Source organism: Myodes glareolus, chromosome 1 (genome assembly GCF_982192425.1).
Source record: "Myodes glareolus chromosome 1, mMyoGla1.1, whole genome shotgun sequence".
In the NCBI taxonomy this organism is placed as follows: Eukaryota; Metazoa; Chordata; class Mammalia; order Rodentia; family Cricetidae; genus Myodes; species Myodes glareolus.
The window spans coordinates 129,701,488-129,719,597 of record NC_142026.1 but is presented as its reverse complement, the minus strand read 5'-3'; the positions used below and the strand labels follow the sequence as shown (position 1 = coordinate 129,719,597).

Sequence of the window (18,110 nt, the reverse complement as noted above, 5' to 3'; positions counted from 1 at the left end):
CCTCTTTACAAAATGTGTCCTTTCCAGGAAGGCACCCCAAGCCTCCCCACTGGTGTCGCCAGAGCTGCCTGGCACCGAGACACCCTGAGCTCGGTCCCCGGGCGGGTACACCAGGCAGGGACGCGACGGTGACTCACCCGGCCGCGGGCCCGCGGGAGGGGAGGAAGCCTCACCTCCGGCCGCGCGGGGCGAGGGGCTGCGAGACGCATGCGCTGGGAGCCACTCGCTCCCTCCCCGCCCACCCCAGCCTCCTCCCTCTCGGCTCTCGGCTGGCCTGGCTCCCTCTCTCCGTCGCCGGGTGCTGAAGTTGGGCGGATGGCAGCAAGCCGGATCCTCTAGAGGACCGAGCAGCCCAGCCTCGCGCGCCCTCGGACCCCGGTGCGCTCACCCACACCCCAGGCCACCCGGTAAGGTGCGACCTCTGAATCCCCAAGAGGATAAGAAATGACATAAAAATGTCTGCTTTGCATTGATGGGTGGATTTGTTTTTTTTTTTTCTTTTTTCATTTTGCTTCCCCCCTCCACTGCGAGGGGGAGGTGTAGGAAAGAGGGGGCGGAGGGGGTGTCTGTCGCCAGTGTGCTGGCTGGTGAGACAGTGGGGTGTGCGGGTCTCTGTGGGCAGCACCGCCCCGTGGCTCCGCGAAGTTGAATCCCGCGTGGCCCGCCGCAGGGCTCAGTCCACTCGCGTCCCCCCCACCCCCGGCTCTGCAGAGGGGCTGGACAGCTGTCCTGCCCGGTCGCGGCTTCGGGTGTCCGCGCTCCCGCGGGAAGAGAGCTCAACACCTTCGGGGACCTGGAGGTGAGATGGCTCTGCGGTGTCGGGGGGGGGGGCGCAGGGGTTTGGGGTCCCCAGGCTTTTCGCTGCTGTTTGGTCTCGACCGCGGACCACCTTGGATAGTCTCACCTCACTATCTTTTGGTGCCTTTAGGGACAATAAGCGATTCAGATGCAGATGATGGTTTTACAGATACCTTAAGCAGCTGCTGTGCGTGTGTGCGTGCGTGTGTGCGTGCGTGTGTGTGTGTGTGTGTGTGTGTGCGTGTGTGTGCCGAAGGTGAGAGTCTCTTTTGTTCCTCCCCCACCCCTTAGTCCAGAGAAAGCGAGTTCTGGAGTACAGGGCACCGGGTCGGTTTTACAGCAACCGCGGGGGGTGGGGGGGCGGCAAAGACCAGGAACGCCCACCAGCCCTCAGCGCTGCCCCGCTGGGTGGCATCACAGACTTCCTTGCTGTGGGAGCTGGTTCTCCTGATTACGCTTGGATCACCGCTTCTAGCTGCCTCTTCACTAGCTTCCCTCCTCCTCCTCTCTTTTCTCCAACTGCCGCAGAGGCTGGGTGCAGACACTTTCCTGTTGTCTCCTCTTCTGTCTTGGTGAAAAATGTCGGAGAACCTGAGGATGGCAGAAAGAGCATCGGGTGGGGACCTGCTCTTGGCTAGCTAGAGGCGACTTGCTGCGCGTCCCAGGCAGTTCGCACCACTCACTTGAGAGTCTGAAGGCTCTCAGAGAGACTGAGCAGGGGTCACCTGGTTTAAAATATACCGGTGCGAGACCAGCCGTGTGTGTGTGTGTGTGTGTGTGTGTGTGTGTGTGTGTGTGTGTGTGTGTGTATGTGTGTGTGTGTGTGCTTGTATGTGTGTCCGTGTGTCCTCTTCCTCCACCAAGAGCTGGGGATGCAGGCTCACTTGAGAGATTCTGGTTGCCCAGGAACCCTGCCACTGGCTCTGAACATAGTGTTTCCAACACTCCCCGCTCCCTACTGACCCTTCAGTAAATTCATCCTTCTCTGTCTTGTCTGGAGAACTTTGCAAGCTTTTAGCTCTACCTTTCCATCTCCTTAAAGGGGATTGGGGGGGAGCGGGGGACGCTTACAACGAACGGGATTCTGTCCATCATGAGTTGGCTATCACAGATAAAGAGAAACCTTAGTTTGATTCCCATCTAGGATAAAGGCTTCTGAGATTGGTCCATCTGCATTTCCGGCGCTCAGACACTGGTTTTCAGGGTAGTGAACCTTTCTGGAAAGAATTTAATTGGAAAGCGAGAAATAAATTTTACTCCTCTAATGAAGATGATGTTTTCCTTAAAGGTTCAGCTAGGCGCTGTGCATATTAAAGAATCTGTGAACCATGAAGCTCTTTAAGTTCTTTGTATGCATTTCCCAAGTCTGTCGTAGTAGCAGTAGCAGTTATGCATGGAACATGCGTTGCAACACTGATAATTAATCAAAGGGTAATTCATATTCATCAAGTCACATGACTGAGAAGTTTGACCTTCCCTTAAGTTACTATTATGAAGCAGCTTCCTCTGTTATCATGAACTAAAACAGTAATTAGTCTACTCATAGCAACAAAAATTTATTTATTATTTTGTAATCATATGGACTGTATTTAGGGGCCATGGATGAGGTTTATTTACAGTTTTGGAAACTAAGAAAACAAGTGTTTATTATTACAGAAAAAGGTATATTTTGTCAATGAGATGCCTGTCCTTGGGGATAGTGCCTGAACCTAGATCACCGGCAGCCATCTTCCCTCTTGAAATTGTCTCCAAAAGATAAAGAAAGCCACTCACTTTAAAACAAGCAGTGTAAGATGGTCCTTTTGCCCGTTTCCACTATTTTTAGCTGTGTTGCCTCCATTTCTCCTTGGGTTAGACCCTACTTTGGGCTCTGTGTTCATTTTTTAAGGCAAATAAATGGCCTTTCCTTCTCAGTTTTGGATGACCACCCCGTCAGGATTTAGTTCATTTAAGCTCATTCATCGTGTCAATGGCCTAAACCCATCATCATTCCTAAGGATTTTTTACATATTTTCATACTAAAGAAGTCTCCCTAGCATACCCCGGGGCCAGACACTTTGAAAACAAAAAGCTACATTCTATTTGACTTTATTAAACAGCTAAGTAAAAGTGAACGGTTTTGGTCCTCATTGCTGAGCATTCTGCTGACTCACAGACTGGAGGGTAAGGAAGAACTTAGGTGTGCGTGTTCTGCTATGGAAGTACGGGATCGTGCATTACAAGTCCATTGACTGAACTGCACAGCAAAAAGCAGTCATCGGCAGTGAAGCCTGACAGGGCTGGGAACCTTTCCTATCGCATCTCTGCAGGGATTTGGATTCCCTAGTTCTGTCTATAGAACAAAGAAGGTACTTCACTCTCCAGAAGGGAAAATGCAAGAATCAATGAGTTTATCTGTTGATTACTAAAGGCCGTACTATGGGGTTTTCTGGAGCGTTTAAAGCAAATACCTCCCTTCCTCTAAGTAGACAGTAGGACATTTGATGGGACATGGATGGATACTCTAGCCATCTTTCCTGTCTCCCTTATCTCAGTTTAGCCTCCGAAGACACTTTAGTAACTTCAAAAAACAAAACAACTTAGATTGTTATCCAGGCTGCTCTGCTAGTGCCTAGCATAGTAACTAAGAAAGGGGAAGTATTAATTTTTTCCTAACTGAATTAACTTTGAAAATTGACATGGCTCAGAGAAGCCTTCTGACATACTTAGCTGAAACTGTGGGCTCAGGATCAGTGAGAGACCTTGTTTCAAAAACTACAGTGGTGGGAGATGGCTTAGGTGGGAAGAACGCTTATTTTGGAAGCAGGAGGACCTGGATTGAGATCCCTTAGCAACCACATATAAACAAGGCATGTTCTGAATGCCTGTAACCTCAACCCTGGGCTTCAGGAAGACAGACAGGAGGATCCCAGGAACCAACCCAATCCCAGGTCAGTCAACCTGGCAGGAACTACAAATGTCAGGTTTAGTGAGAGACCCTCTCTCAAAAGTCAAGGTAGAGACAGGAAGTCTTTCTTTGCATGCATGCGTGTGTGTGTGTGTGCGCGCGCGCACACACACACACACACACACACACACACACACTCATACTCTTGACCAAGTACCCTTATTGAGATGATGTCCATGGTCCCACGTCTTGGAGGAAGCAAGTTCTAGAACTGTAAATACATTCTCCTGATTTAACACTTCGAGTTTTGAATTCTGGTGATAAAACCATACTTGCTTATTTTAGATCTCCTGGAACAGAGGAATTTATTTGAAATGAGGACACATGTGGATATAATAAACAGAATTATTTGGTCAAGACATCTTTGGTTTATGTCCTGATGCCTCCATTTAGGGACTTTGTTGTTCATCTGCCCCAAGCCTCAGTTTCCTTCTGTGCAGCGATCCTGGGATAGTTTTAAGCACAGATAGAACACACATACAGGAGATATACTTTACCTCAATTTGTCTTATACCATACCATCATTTGAATAATTGATGTGTTATTCTTGCTTTTTAAAAAAAGAGAGAGAGAAAGAGAGAGAGAGAAACTCCTCTTACCTTGTTACTGCTTCTGTATGTTAGTGTCATATAGTGACAGCAACATATTTCATTTTATGAGTAACTTAATTTATTGCCCATTCTTTTATTTGTGAACTTTTATGTTCTTTCTAGTATTTTCCTATTTTAAATCATGTATGCTATTTTGTCCTAATTTTTATGCATGCCTGTAATGCACCTTTCCCCTTTAGGTTTGATAGGTACCCTATCTAAATCTCGCCAACATTTTTTTTTCAAAAAATCATTGCTAAGTTGGCAGGTGAAATTAATATTTTTTTTAATTCTTGATCTTTTACTAAGCAAGATGACCTTATGACATGCTTGCAATCATTTTTTTTCTCCAAAGGCAACTTGTTTGTGTCTGTAATACTATTCAGATGTATTTTCATTCCTTAAGTGATGATAACAATCCCTTTTTTTAAAAAAAAAAAGCGGAACTGAGGAAAGAACACCCTCACTGGCAAAGAGTGTGTGAGGCAAACATTAGAGAAATCACTGTGGCTAACCCTGAAGGGTTGGAGCCCGAGCGGCTGTGGAGTCAGGGAAGAACAACTCTTGGAACTTGTGCCCCGGTGTCTGGGCTTTCATGCCAGCCTGCTCAGTTCCTTTCGGAAGCAGCCAATCCCTGAATTATCCTCAAGCATGCATGTTAGTACAGATGGCTTAGTATGAAGAGTTCCTGGACTTGGGCAGATCATTTCCATCCCTTGTTGATGTCATAAAGGGAACGTCCAGTTTTCCTAGATTAAACAGAAAATGGGCGTGATAGGGATCCTAGGAGGGGAGTCAAAAATACCTGAGTTATAAAATCATGTCAGGTTAGGGTCATATCCCGTCCCTAAATTTCAGCTGCATGCAAAATTTACATATGTAAAGGCAGATGGCTAACTTACTGCGTTAATGTGCATTAATGACCTTCATATCCAGAGTGTGTATATTAATTATTTGTTTGCTACTGTAAGCCAACGCTATGAACATAAGCAACTTAAGGAAGAGTGGATTCGGCTTCTGTTTCAGGGGGCTGAATGTCTGAAGTGACAGGGAAGGTGTGGCTGCAGGAGCACAGACTCTCAAAGCTTGCTCCAGGAAAGTGCTTCCTCTAGCAAGACTCCGCCCACCCACCCCCAAAGGCTCACAACCTCCCAAGCTGCACCACAGCTGGGGAGCAAGCTTTCAATTACATAAACCTGTGGGCAGCATTTCTCATTCAAACTGCCACAGTGTATCTCCTGAATCAGTGGGCTTTTTAAAAAACTTCATTTTATGAATGATTTTATTAATGTGTGTGTGTGTGTGTGTGTGTGTGTGTGTGTGTGCATGTGAGAGAGAGAGAGAGAGAGAGAGAGCAAGAGAGAGAGAGAGAGAGAGAGAGAGAGAGAGAGAAAGTGCCATGACATATATGGAGGTCAAAGGTTAACTTTGAAGTCAGTTTTCGCCCTCCATCCTTATTGGGTTTCCAGGACCAGCCTCAGCCTTGAAGCTTGCCCAGCAAGCGTGTTTACATGCTGAGACACCTCACCTGCACAAAGCGATGACCTTATGACCTTCTAGTTCTGACTTTTAAAGTTCTGTGGCTTTTGACAAACTTAGTTCACAAAGTTTAATCCCTGAACTTGGAAAATCTATGTCATTCTCTAAGAACTCAATGGCGGAGCATAGATTTTTATCATCAGCAGGTTTTTCCATTTACCCACTGCAGTCAAACCCCAGTGGTTCCGGAGAGAACCTGAACAGCTTTCTAATGATGGGCGGGAGGACCTTATGAACAAAGTGATGGGAAATAAAATCCTGTTTCCGGCAGAACTAAATCTGAGTTGTTACTGATGCAGATTTGCAGGGTTTTCATAAAGGTTGCACAAGTGTCTTGTATTGGGAATTCTAGCGAGAGGTGTTGACGTCCAAAATCTCCTTGACTTTCTTAAACTCCGCTTGCGACATTTTCTTTTAAATCCCTTTGTCAATAATGTAATTTTATTATAGACAATGAGTGTGGTTCACAAAGCAAATATTTACTTCCTTATATTGGACCAAAGACTTTTTTTTTATAGTACTGCTGATTGGCTATTGAGATATACAGGTTGTAATTCAAGAGCTGGGGCATCATAAAAAACAGACAAGAGGATCTCTGTGGGTGTGAGGCCGGCCTGTTCTATACAGCAACAGCAAATCCTAGGCCCCTAGCACTACAGAGTAAGACCCTGTCTACCTAATTATTAAGTCAAGCTTAGTCCAAGATATCTACCCTTCATCTCTGTTTCCCCAACTCACCTTTTTATTATTTTTTTTAAAATGGAGATAATTCTTTGTGCAATCTTCTGATTATAGTTTTCTCTCACCCATCTACCCAACTCCACGCCCCCCACCCTTTAGAAAGCAAACAAGCAGTCGGTGGTGGCGCACGTCTTTAATCCCAGCACTCAGGAGGGAGGCAGAGGCAGAAAGATCTCTGTGAGCTCAAGCCTTATCTACAAGAACAAGTTCCGGGACAGCTAGGTCTGTTACACACAGAAACCCTGTAAATAAAAAATAAAAAGCAGGCAAATAAAGAAAAATAACAAAAAGAAAAAACACAAGAAACACACACAACCAAAACCCATAAAAACACGAAATCATACTATATAAGCAAAAGACCAGTAAGATTAAAAAACAAATCTACAAAAACACTGTTAATCTCATTTTGTGTTGGCCATCTACTGCTGAGCATGGAGCACCTACTTAATTTTTAATTCCGTTAGCCAAAATTAAAGCCTGACATTTGACATTTCATTTAAATAACAGGTGTAATCATATATGGAAAATGGCAGAGATTTTAACAGCAGGGAGGGTAACTTGTAGGCAGAGCCAAAGCTTTTCCTGAGAATAACCAGAAGTTCAGCCTCAAGCTCTTTTTAGCCTTGTGAGCACCGCTATCTATGATGCTGAAAATGATAATTTTCAAAAATGCTGACGGAGTAAGCTAGGGGATAGTTCTGTGTGAAATGACTCTTGGATTGGCAGTCTGTCTGCAAGCATTACATACTGTACTGCAGTTAAATAAACACATACAAGAAATGCTGCATGGGTGTTATACATATGAAAGATTTTACTTGCTTAAAAGTCCTTGTCTTTCTGGGTTTGGGTTACCTCACTCAAAACGATGTTTTCTAGCTCTGTCTATTTGCCTGCAAATTTCAAGATGTCGTTATTTTTTTCTGCTGTGTAATACTCCAGCGTGTAAATGTACCACATTTTCTTTATCTGTTCTTCGTTCGAGGGACATTTAGGTTGTTTCCAGGTTCTGGCTATGACAAACAAAGCTGCTATGAACATAGTTGAGCACATGTCTTTGTGGCATGATTGAGCATCCTTTGGATATATACCCAAAAGTGGTATTGCATGTACTCACTCATAAGTGGTTTTTAAACATAAAGCAAAGAAAACTAGCCTACAAACCACAATCCCAAAGAACTTAGACAACAGTGAGGACCCTAATAGAGACATACATCTCTATTATCTCCTGAATAAATTGGGAGCATGGGGACCTCGGGAGAGGGTTGAAGGGGAGGGGAGAGGTAGGGAGGGGAGCAGAGAAAAATGTAGATAATATCAATAAATATCAATTTTAAAAAATCCTTCTCTTAACCAAGGAGCCCTGATTCATGCACAAGTTTGTCTCCCTGTCCATTTCTTGTTTTTATTTCCCCTTTCTCTGACTAATTTGCCTAACCATTGAGTTAAACATTTTTCAGTCATACGTATTTCCAGTTGCTACTATATTAGGCTCCATGGTATGAATTTCAGATGCAAAGATTAACTAAATAAGACCCCTGTGTCTAATAAATTCACATATATTTCTTCAACACATTCTTTTAATTTTATCTGATAGGGCTCAGGCTTTAAGTGTCCAAGTCACCCCTGAATACCACATGGGAGCAATAGGGAAGGATTTCCTTAGGGTTTAGGAATTTCAGTTAGCTGACCTCAAAGTTTAGAAGCCACTACCTCTAAAGGGCAAGGGAACTGCTAAGGAGAGACTCAAAGACCAGAAAAGAAGCCGGAAGTGGCTTTGCTGGTGCCTGGCCAGTGATTGAGCAACAGTCACCACATGTAAGAGGCAAAAGACAGCAGCCCCAAACCTCTGAGTGAGCTTCCAGGGAGAAGATCTAGTTCCTGCTGCGTCCCTCCTATGCCCCTCCTCCATTTAAAGGTGTATTTCGGGGTGACTGTCCAGAAAGGGCTTAAGGTGTCCTGGATTGTAGGCATCAGAGGGTCCCAGGAACCAGCATCCTACCCATGTGCTATTGGGCCTGTGTCTCCTATGAATTAAAATGCTCCACACAGTTCCCTTCTGATGCTGTTCCAATTCCATCTTAGAAAATGAATGCTCTTGGAGAAACAGAATAGAGGTCCCAAATCCAGAATGTTTCCCTTTTTAATTAATTAATCAATCAGTTTTGGGTTTTTTTGTTTGTTTGTGTGTGTGTGTGTGTGTGTGTGTGTGCGCGCGTGCGACAGATAGAGGGAAAGGCAGGGTCTCCCATTGCTCAGGCTGGCCTTGAACACAGTAGATTGCCCAGGATAACGTTTACCCCCTCCCCCCCGATGTTCCTGCCTCTGTGTTCCTTTATGATGGAGTTTCATGCATTTGCTGTGATGCCAGACTACTCCTTTGAGAAAGAAAAATTTGATTTTGGAGACATAAAAACATCTTAAAAATTGATCCATTGTAATTACCAGAATGATCTCTCAACCGACTCCCCAGATTTATCCTGAACTTCAAGGCTTTGATATTATCTATAGAACAGGAAAGATGTGATCTCGCTCAGCAATGTTATGCACACACCATTAGTTAGCTTATTTGTGGCAATAAAATATGTCCACATTAGGAATGAATGAGCTTGAAGATAAGTGGAACCCCTGCCATCCACTAGATTGAACTTGCTTGTCATTAAACCTTCGAATGGGCTGTTAATAACAGTGTGTGCTAATTTGGAGTTTGGACCTAGTTCTTTCTTAAATCACGGCTCAGCATGACCGTGCCACATTCCACCTGTAAATGTCTCAGTCGTGTGTGGCCAAGATTGACAGGATAAAGGCAAAGGAAAAAAAGTAGTTTTCCTGAAGGCCCTGAGGCATAGACCTGTATGAATCAATATATCGTCACATGTGACGTTTCTAAGCGGGCACACCTTCCTGCAATGATGCTCTGTGAATCAGAGTGTCCAGGACCGTAAGTCACAGCACTGGATGCTCGACTGGGAGCTGTGACAGTCATACTTTCCTTCCTGCTATTTAGTGAAGTTTGACATTTGACTTCCCTGCCCCTTGTTAGTATTGTTAGTCAAAGTACCAAGAAGAGTATGACTCTGTGTGTGTGTGTGTGTGTGTGTGTGTGTGTGTGTGTGTTGCAAGTGTGGTGTGTGTGTGTGTGTTTTATGAGTGTGTGTTGCAAGTGTGGTGTGTGTGTGTGTGTGTGTGTGTGTGTTTGTACGTAGGTGGTGTATTTACCACTAGGGCTGATATGACCATTAGAGAATGTCTTCCTCAATAACGCCATTATATTTTCCAGGACTTTCATTGAACTTGGACCTCATAGTTTTGAGGAGACTGGGTGACCAGGGAGTCACTACAATTGGCTTTTTTCAGCCTTCCCAGCACCGGGGTTATGGATATGCACGGCTGCACCCAGCTCTTTAGTTTTTATGTGGAACTGTGGATCCGAACTCAGATCCTCAAATGTCTACAAGGACGTTACCCACTGAGCCATCTCCCCAACTTCACACACAGATTATTTCAAAATATATAAATTGAGGAAGACAGAATATAAATTCTTTTTTTAGTTACTAACATATCAAAAAACAAAGACATTTACTGTTATTTTATGCTTTAACTATTTGCTTATTATTAATACTATGTGTGCACACTCATGCTTGCACACACGTGTGAACGTGAGAGGACAGCTTTCTCAAGTTGGTTCTCTCCCTTCATCATGGGTTTCAGGGCTTGGACTGTAGTGATATTTCATTTGTCTTTTAATAAATAAAGCTTTCCTGAAGATCAGAGAGTAAAACAGTCACCCTGGTCAGCCTTACAGACCAGCAGTGGTGACATACACCTTCAATCCCAGTAGCCACACTAGTTTGCCATAGAAACTGGATGGTAGTAGTGCACGCCTTTAGTCCCAGCACTAGAGAGGATTATAAAACAGGAGGAAACAGGCCTAGTTTCATTCTAAGGATTCCTGGAGGCAGAATAACTATTTTTGACTGAGGTAGAGGTAAGAGCCAGTGACTAGCTGTTTTGGTTTTCTGACCTTCAGGTTGAACCCCAATATCTGTCTCTGGGTTTTTATTACTCATGCTTCATTGAACACAGAGCTTCACACTTGTGTGCTAAGAACCTTTATCTGTTCTGCCATCTTGTTTGCCCCATTTTATGTTATTCAGGATTGAAAAATAAGCTTTCATCAGAGATTTGAACACAAATGCTTCATTCTATCAGGACAAATTAAAACAGCAGCAAAAATTAAGATAAAATGCAGTGCTATTTCATTATCTGTTTGGTATCCAAGGATAAATGCCCAGTTTGTCCTGTCTGTGTGAAGTTCAAAATAACTAATGTTGGCAATTTTCACTGAAGCTATAGAAGGCCATGCTTCCTTTATCTGCTCATAACAAGCAAACCCAATTTTCACTGGTGAAGAAATGGTTTAGATAAAATGATCTTTAGTAAAGTCAATATTGAATGATTTACCTATTTTATAAAGATGAGTGAATTCATTGAAAAATATGCCTATGTTAATTATTTCATACTGAAAGCCAAGAGATGGAAATTCTTTATAGATTGGAATTATCTCCCAAGTATAATATCTGGAGTGGATGATTCATGCCTCAGTACGGGGATGTATGTGTGTTTTTATCCATGGATGGAAAGACAAACAACTGAATGATGTTTGTATGACCACAGCCTAGTGTTTGGGGAACAGAAGGTGGCGTAGCTGAGAAATAAAGAGGCGGTGCCAATGAGGTCACAGTGATCCAAGCAGAGAGAGGCAAGGTTGCAGTCAGAAAAATGCGGCTCGCAGCAACGAAAACTCACTGTCTTTGAAAGTATAATGCTGTTCACCGCATGTTATATAACTGCTGTGTTATGTAACCACTTCTGGTTTTGAGACTTCGTGAAACCCAGTCTTAAGAAGGCAATTTTCCCCATTAATTCAGTAATTTCGTTGACTAAACATCGCAGTGATGCAAGTGGGCTGTCATGAGGTAGAATTCCATTAAATAAATGTCAGTTCCAGGAAGGGGAAAGAAAACGCAGGAAGCACTTCTTGTCCTGGTATGTGGGTTACTGGAAATGGCTGACAAAATTTTGTAAGTGATACCGAAATTCAGTCCCATTGATAAAATATCTCTGTCAGGTTCTTTTTCATATGCTACTATTTGTATATCTGACGAGTATAAGATCAGCTCTGGTTTTATGTTATAGACTCACCCATCTGTATATGTGAATAGCATCAGTAAATTAATATACAAACTAAGCTTTTCTTTATTGAATGGCAGGGCCATTCAGTGGCCTAATATCTAAACTGTTTATTAAGATTCAGAGGAGTGTCAAGTGTATGTGGAGAAACTTCCTCACTAACTGTCACCAACATTATCTTGAAGAGAACGTGTACTTATGGCTTAGTAGGTTTGCCAGAATTGGTCACTTGGTGAAGCTGCTGATTATAGCTAAAATCAACTTTGGTACTTGGCATGCTTGCCTCTGACCACTTAGCCCCAAAAGAACTCTCATCTGACTATATTTCAGGGGGAAAATGGAGAGAGCATGGGCCTGAGAGTAGCGCTCACAGGGTACAAGCTCAAAAATTAAGCTAGATGCAAGCCAACCTGATAGAAAGTGAGAAGAGTCTGGGTTGAATTTCAGAGTGTTCACATCCAAGCTTCGTGTTCCCTTCAGGCTCAGCTACTCATCAGTTTCACCTCTTCTGTGTCCTTCCTCCTTCATCTTAATTAATGCCTTGTGTAATTGGAGCCCTGATCTGCGACTGGGAATACTAAAATTAAATAAGACATAGCTGAGTCTCAAGGATCCTGAGGATGAGTTGAAGAAAGAAGATACGTACCATTTTATTATTAAAATAGTCTAGGAGAGAAATAAAATGCCACGTAAATTCAAGAACTGAAAGCATGTTAGATAATTAAACTAGAATCTGGGGGAAATTAAACTAGAATCTGAGATTGTGACTCCTTTTTTTAAGTATGGAAAGACAAAATTTTGATAAGCAAAGAAAGACTTTCCCAGCTCAAGAGTTATAAAAACAAAGGCACTCAGTACTTAGGTCTTGGAGACTGCAATGCCCCATGGGCAATGGACTGGGAACCACAATACAGAATCCAACACTTATAGGGCAGAGGAGCCTGGGGAAGATGTGGGATTTTGGTAGTGGATGAATCCCTGTCTTGGACAAGTTAGTTGAATACAACTGTTGAAGCAGTAACAAGGTACTTGGCAAACCCCCGGAGTGTTGTGATTGGCCAAAACTCCATGTTGCAGACGAAATGATGCTTATAAATTTTCAACAGGAACAGACTCAAACACATATTTTGACCCCAGAGGGAAAGGGATTTACAAAATAATAGCAGTTGTGGTTTGTTGGTTTGTTTGTTTGTTTTGCTTTGTTTTTTTTAAATTCCAAAGACCTTATAATAAGGCCATTCTGTGTGTCACTATTTGTTGAGTTTATGATGAGACCCTAATTATTTGGGTCCTGTACCTCAAGAAAACATTGTTATATAATATAGGTGGTCTAAATAGAAGAAATACAGAATATCTTTTTGAATTTAGAAATTGTTAGTAACTCTTCTGCCTGAAGATGTAGATGAGCACATTTTATCTTTGAAAAAAACATAAGTAAAAAAAATGATTAGAAAAAGTAGAGCTCCGTTGCATCTAAAGGCTGACTCATTGCCCTTTCCAATCGATGTCTGACCTTCAGGGAGCCACTCCAATGCACAGTGGTAATGTTTTTACTTGAAGATATTATTTCAGTGTTATAGTCTGGCTATCTTCTGAGCTAAAAGTTTAATTACAAGGATATAAGGATATATATATTCCTTGAATATATATATATTCAGAAATCTGACCTATAGAAAAATTCAAGTTCAAGTTTTGAGAATAATTTTCCAACCCCATGACATTGACATTTTCAAAAATATATGGTGAAAGATTGAACCCAGCTCTTGTTTTCATCAGTGAAAAATAATTCCATGGCTTCTTGTCACAGTACTGTTTTCAAATTTTAGAGAGTCAAGTCAAAATCGCAACAAAAGCAACAATATCATATGCTCACTGCAGTCCTACGGAATATTGTATAAACATGGTTTAAAACATACAAGCTTAAAATAACGTGTGATTAGGAATATGTGTATGCAGATGAGATTTCAACCCTAGGTAGAAGTTGTTCTTTGTTATTCAGGTTTCAAATGAGCCTTTTCCATTTCAAATGAGGTCAAAAGACATTAGACACTTTTTATCATAAAAAGTTCCTTCGACTTGCAGGAAGAATGAGGAAAGCTGTTTGAGAGACAGACAGACAGACACTGGGAAAACTTAGGAATATTATGTGGCCCAATTTTCAAAAGCCTAAGCCATGTAGGAACTTGCAGGATGGTGGGGAAAAGCAGATCTGTGCTGCCTGTGGCCTTTCCGGGGTGGGAAGTTTTGTTTCCTTGATAAGCAAGCACTGTTTGTGGAAGGAGGGATCTTGGATGGCAGGGAGGATTTGGGAAGGGCACTCCAGCGGGCAGGTCTGTGTACTGGGGAGGAGAAGGCACCTCACTTCCTCCAGCGAAGCCTGACCTCCGAAGGATTTAGTGGGAGCCTGAGAGCGAATGTGGAGGGTTCGATCCTGAGTCTCTGGGAAATAAGCTCCCTCTAAAGTGCCAAAGACAAAGCGATGATGCGTTTCATTTCTCTGGGAAATAAGCTCCCTCTAAAGTGCCAAAGACAAAGCGATGATGCGCTTTGTTTCATTCATTAAGAATGAAATAAAGTTCGACATGTGTCAGACTTCTCACAGACGCTATAATTAAAAAGCTGCAGGAATATCAAGTATGAATTTGGACTGCACCCATAGAGGTGCACAAGGTCGGAATAACCGGGTGACAGGGCTGTTCCCTTCTGCCAATTCATCTCAAAAGTTAAAAAGGATGAAGATGATAAAAAAAAAAAACAAGCTCATACACACACACGCACACACATTTGCATGATTGGAGAAGCTTGTGCTTTCTGAGACAGGAATAGAGTGGTTCCCCTGGAGGATGGGTGTGTTTCACCTCCTGGAGAGGAGCCATGGGAAATCATTAGACTCAACCAAAATTACCACAGTGTATAATGGAAGCAATAAAATCTCAAGGCGGAGGAGTTGATCAGAGACTGTGTGTGCAATGCCCTGGCATACAGTTGCTGCTGGCACATCTTAGTTCTTACTGTGACTCTGCGGAGTAACATTGGAACCATTGGGCACAGGGCGTTGTAAAAGATTTTGCAGTCCTGCTGGAGGTGGTTTTGCAACAATGACAGCCTGCTCCTAAGGTGTGCTGCCTTGGAAGCTGTGCCTAAGAGCTGAAGGGAGACAGGCGGTGGCAGAGATGTGATGGAGATTTACAGAGTGGGAACCCACAAGTGCCCTTGTAATTTGAGATTCAAATGACCCCCCCCTCCTGCAGGGATTAGGAATTGGATCTTTCTTAGAGAAACTGGGGCTAGAGATATAAACACTGAAGTCTCTTATTGATGCAGGAAAAGGAGATGCTTACAATGGTTACCTGGAACTGATCTGAAATGAATGAATGTGTGGGGAAAGGGAGGACCACAAGCGCATGCCTGCACATGCACATGCATTCTATATATGTGCATTCGTGCATGAGGTCATCAGAAGGAATAAGAAGTGTTAAAGACAGGATAAAGATACTACATTGTGCTCAAGCCAAGGAAGTAGACAGGATTCTTAACCAAATGTACTCACATAGACATACAAATAAATAATATATATGTATAAATCTTCTGAAAAAAAAAATAGTTTGACCAAGAAGGCCAGGTAACTTATGCCAAGCAGCAGAAGTCCAAGTAACAACAAAACCAAGATGAACTGTCAGACTTTAAGAGGCCACTACTTGCTACGGTCTAGACAGCCATGGTGCTGAGGGATTTACGCACTATCTACTTTTGAAATTTTTAGGCAGCTTCCATTCAGGGCAACTGAAATGAAGCATAGCCGAGATAAAAATTCAGAGAGATAAAGTATTGGGCTGAGTCAGGAAGGGACCATGGCATTTAGGTAAGAGTGATTGGAACAAGAGCCCTGCTTGTTAACAAGGCCTCTGGGGAACTAGCCAGAATATCTATAACTTATTGGTTAATGCAAGAAGTTAGTTTCCAGATGAAAAATTCCTTTTCTGGTCACCAATTCTATATAGTATGTGGCCTGGATTCTTAAGCCAGAACAGTGACACCGTAGATAAGGCCAATAAAGTCCCAGCCTTGCCTAAAGTCGCTGTTTCTCTTGTAAGCCTTTTAAGGTCAAGAGTGCAGGAATAAGATGAAGTCCTTAGATTCCAGTATTAGAGTGGCAATTCCCTTGGGCAAAGACTAGTGAGGCTTCCAGACACCCCTTAGTGTGGAAAGTGAAGGCAAGTGAAGGCATTAGGGTAATTCCAGGACTGCCTTTGGGGACAGGGAAAGAGGGCAGAACCATGCAACCTCTCTATCCAAACCCTCCACCCTTTGTCAGTCTTCAGGTTTCAGATTTCGGTTCAGCTCCAAAGAGACTTGGGTTGGACTCTGCCCGAGGTGGTCTTTCCCCTTCTTTGTCACCCTCCTCTGATAACCACTGTTTCCATTTTCCACAGCATTTGCTCTTCTGTTAAAGTGTTTTGATGTGTTAGCCACCTCGCTCTTCCCACACAGTAGAAGATAAGCCAGTGCCAGAGACTTAGAAGGTGCTTCGTGAGCTGAGGGAAGGGAGGTTTGTGGTGAAGGAAAGAATTCAGCTCTGTGCTGAGGCCAGAAGGTAGAGGTGGGACCCGAACAAAGCCTCCATATGTGGAGGAGAGAGGAAAACCATGACTCTGGTAATCCTGCAGTTTCTTAATGGAAACACCGGGCAGAGGGCACGGGTCACTGTGTCTATACACTTTCCTATATGCTCAAAAGACTCAGTTGACAAACCAGGTATGGTGGCACATGCCGGTAATCCCAGCACTCAGGAGGCAGAGGAAGGTGAATCTCTGTGAGTTTGAGGTCAGCCTGGTATACAAAGCAAGTTCCAGGATATCCAGGGTCCAGGGGCTGTTACACAGATAAACCCTGTCTCAAAAAAGAAGAAGAAGGAGAAGGAGGAGGAGGAGGAGAAGGAGGAGGAGGAGGAGGAGGAGAAGGAGGAGGAGGAGGAGGAGGAGGAGGAGGAGGAGAAGAAGAAGAAGAAGAAGAAGAAGAAGAAGAAGAAGAAGAAGAAGAAGAAGAAGAAGAAGAAGAAGAAGAAGAAGAAGAAGAAGAAACCAAAAGACCTTACTAATAGGAATGGAAAGATAATGACTAATGAGTATGAGAGCCCTCAATTGCATCAATGCCATTTTCTTTATTATATAAAAGTATGCCATGTTACCCATTCATGTGTGTGATTGTGCATGCATGTGCATTTCTATGGAGGTCAGAGATCAACTTCTAGTGTTATTCCTGGGGAAATAGCTACCTTATTTCTTGAGATCACAGCTCTCACTAGGCTTTGGGACTCACTAAGCAGGCGAAGCTGGCTGGCCAGCAAGCATCTGTAATCCATGTACCTATACCTTTACAACGCAGAGATTACAAAAGCAAACAAGCAAAGACCATAGTTAGATCCTCGTCATTGCAAAGCATGCATTTGGGTGGTTGAACTCTCCAGATCCCCATTAAAATTGTGAAGACTGTTTTTCAAAACTTGTCTAAAAGGTAAGTCAAGTTGCTGGTAAACAGGAAGCTGGAAGTGAGTGGGCAGGAGCCCCTTACTTAGAATCGCAGACGGAGGGTGAATCTAGAGAGAGGCCAGGAGGTGAGACAAGAGAATTCCGGGCTTGCGAGGACTGGAAGAGAGGACCGGCTAGTGGAGAAGCAGCTTGCTTGCAGGGTGTGCAGAGCCCAGGGAGCTTTCTAACATTTATTAGAGAGCTTAGAGAGCCCCGAGCTTGTTGGCTGTGAGAAGCAGAGCTTTCAATGGTGACACATCAGGAAAAGTGCCAAGGGGCACCCTGGAGCCTCTGTTCCCGTCACACTTGAGAAATGTAAGATATCTTACATCCAAATAAAAACATATTCTAGGGGATGGCACATCATACTTATGTGTTGGTTTCTTTTTCTTTGTCTTAGAACTGGTACTGAGAAGCAATTCTGATGATCTTGGCACCACATGGGGCTTTGGCTCCAGGCTCCAGGGTGCAAGTTTGTCCAACAGGAAGAGTGGAATTTCCCCAAAGCGGGGCACCAGCTAGGGAGTTTAGAACCACAGAACACTGGGAGTTCACAAGCCTCTTTGAAATCATCTAAATGTTCAGAAAGAGTGGATTTTCTTCCCTTGTCTTCTCATCTCTAACTTATAGCCCGAAGGACGAGGCTGTGGGACAGATATTACCAGCTGAGGTTTCCTCAGTAGCTTTACTTGAGGTATCAGAGTCTGACTCAGCCCACCTCATTCTAAGTTTCCAGCTTAGAAAAAGAATAGAACCTTACGACTGTGCCTTTTCTTA

At 43.4% G+C, this 18,110-nt stretch overlaps 1 protein-coding gene across 3 annotated transcripts in view; it reads left to right on the top strand.

The window, feature by feature from the left end:
* Positions 1 to 262: 262 nt before the first annotated feature.
* Rgs17 (regulator of G protein signaling 17) overlaps positions 263 to 18,110 on the top strand; it is a 94,336-nt gene continuing 76,488 nt past the window's right edge. The window contains exon 1 of one of the 3 annotated variants that reach the window (XM_085687979.2): positions 263 to 407. The gene's annotated coding sequence lies outside the window, so the exon portion shown is untranslated. Of the gene's footprint in view, positions 408 to 560; positions 800 to 18,110 lie in introns of those variants that run through there. The other 2 variants (XM_048419981.3, XM_087912056.1) reach the window with 2 other exon arrangements.